Genomic DNA, 2,564 nt, shown 5'->3' with positions numbered 1-2,564 from the left:
AAGGAAAGAAAGAAAGAAAGAAAGAAAGAAAGAAAGAAAGAAAGAACGAAAGAAAGAAAGAAGGAAGGAAGGAAGGAAGGAAGGAAGGAAGGAAGGAGAAAGAAAGAAAGAAAGAAGAAAGGAAGGAAGGAAGGAAGGAAGGAAGGAAGAAAGAAAGGAAGGAAGGAAGGAAGGAAGGAAGGAAGGAAGAAAGAAGAAAGAGGCACCCTGGCCGGGCCCACACAGTGGCTCACGTCTGTAATCCCAGATCTTTGGGAGGCTGAGGCAGGTGGATCACTGGATGCCAGGAGTTCGAGACCAGCCTGGCCAACATGGTGAAACTCCATTTCTACTAAAAATACAAAAATTAGCTGGATGTGGTGGCCACATGTAATCCCAGCGACTCAGGAGGCTGAGGCAGGAGAATCACTTGAACCCGGGAGGCGGAGGTTGCAGTGAGACGAGATTTCGCCATTGCACTTCAGCCTAAGCAACAGGAGTGAAACTCCATCTCAAAAAGAGTGAGATAGTCTTCCTGTGTCTGTTTAATGTCTGCTTTTCCCCCAAATTCTAAACTCAATGGAGAGATGATTTGAGGTTTCTACTGTGGGATGTAGAAGAGCTGAGTGTCTTTTCAGGGAGAAAGGTGGCTGTAAAGGGAGACAGAAAGGAGCCTCCAAAGGCAGAGGAAGGGGCTGGCGGGTCCTTCCAGCAGCAGCAGCAGGACTGTGCCCCGCTCAGGGTCGCACTTGATGGGTGCAGTCCTCAGCAGGCCGGGGCTGTGTGTGGCTCAGGGAGGCAGGATACAATTACCAAGGCCTCCAGTCTTGACAGAATCCTGGGCATCGGAGAAAGCAAAGAGCAACCGAGCTGCTGGCTCCAGGGGACCCTGTGGGCCAAGCATGGACCCCAGCTGTGGTCAAGGCACCCTGGAGAATACAGGACTGTGCCATATTTTGGGGACCACAAAGGCCTTCCAGATTCAGTTGCTCACACAGGGAAAGGGCTGGAGGGCCTGTGATGACTGAGACTGGATTTCTAGCCAGTTCCATGGAAGGCTAACTTTATTTGATTTCTTGAAAATAAAGGTGAAACTTTCTGCACACCTGGATTGGTGGTGGCTGATTCATTGCTGAGGCTGTTATAAATTCTCAGCAGGCCCGGAGCACAATTCAGAGGGATGGGAAATCAGAGCCTGGCTCCTTCCTTCCTCCCTGCGTTCCCGCAATGTTCTCAAGCATTTGCAGGAGAAATGCCCTGGACACTGAGAGACACAAAGCTGGAGACCAAACTCTCCCTCCCCTAGGAGGTGGTGGGGAGGCCAGGCAGGGCCACAACATCGCGACGTGAGGGTCTCTGAGACAGCAGCCCTGAGGAACAGACAGAGGGCTCCGGGTCCTGGCCAGACCTCAGGATACAATGGCTCCTTACCCAGCACCCTCTGGGTGTCTCAAACGTGCTAATGGCACACACAGGAGGGCTAAAATAAGAAATTTAAAAATTGGACTAATTGACCAGTCGTGGTGGCTCATGCCTGAAATCCCAGCACTTTGGGAGGCTGAAGCAGGCGGATCACGAGATCAGGAGTTCGAGACCAGCCTGGGCAACACGGTGAAACCCCGTCTCTACTAAAATACAAAACAATTAGCTGGACGTGGTGGCAGACACCTGTAATCCCAGCTACTCGGGAGGCTGAGGTGGGAGAATTGCTTGAACTCAGGATGTGGAGGTTGCAGTGAGCCAAGATTATGCCACTGTACTCCAGCCTGGGTGACAGAGTGAGACTCTGTCTCAAAAAAAAAAAAAAAAAAAAAAAAAACTGGGCTAAGAATTCCTCCCTGCCCTGGAGTGGGTTCCTCCAGCACTGAGTTCCCATCCAGGTAGGTGTTGGCTCCCACCCTGCCCTCTTGTCTGTCTAGCCCTGACTTTGTACTTGCCCTTCATTGGATTATTACGCATTTATCAAGGGCCCTCTGGGTGTGGACAGCACTGAACTAGATGAAATCTGATCAACTGTAAAGAAGAAAAGATGGCATTTTCAGTGTCCAAGTCTCATACATAAAACACCACTAACCTCCCACTCTACTGTCCCCTGTAGTGACCAGAAGGTGGGCCTGGTGGGTTTAAGGGAGCCACCGAGAATGTGCTGATATTAACACACGTGGGAACCACCAGAGAAGGGAGGCTCTAGGACATGCTCATGACTCTGAGGTCCAACCTAAAAAGAGAATAGAGAGACAGGGCACGGTGGCTTACGCCTGTAATTCCAACACTTTGGGAAGCCAAGGTGGATGGATCACCTGAGGTCAGGAGTTCAAGATCAGCCTGGTCAACAAGGTGAAGCTCCGTCTCTACAAAAATTAGCCAGACATGATGGCAGCTGCCTGTAGTCCCAGCTACTTGGGAGGCGAAGGAGGGAGAATGGTTTGAACCAGGGAGGTAGAGGTTGTAGTGAGCCAAGAACGTGCCACTGCACTCCAGCCTGGGCAACAGAGAGAGACTCCAACTCAAAAAAAAAAAAAAAAAAAAGAAAGAGAAAGAAAGAAGGAAAGAAGAGAAGGAAGGAAAGGAGGGAGGGAGGGAGG

The sequence above is a fragment of the Sapajus apella genome, unplaced genomic scaffold (genome assembly GCF_009761245.1).
Source record: "Sapajus apella isolate SASKATOON/1434 unplaced genomic scaffold, GSC_monkey_1.0 scaffold21, whole genome shotgun sequence".
Lineage (NCBI taxonomy): Eukaryota > Metazoa > Chordata > Mammalia > Primates > Cebidae > Sapajus > Sapajus apella.
This window is presented reverse-complemented; position numbering follows the sequence as displayed.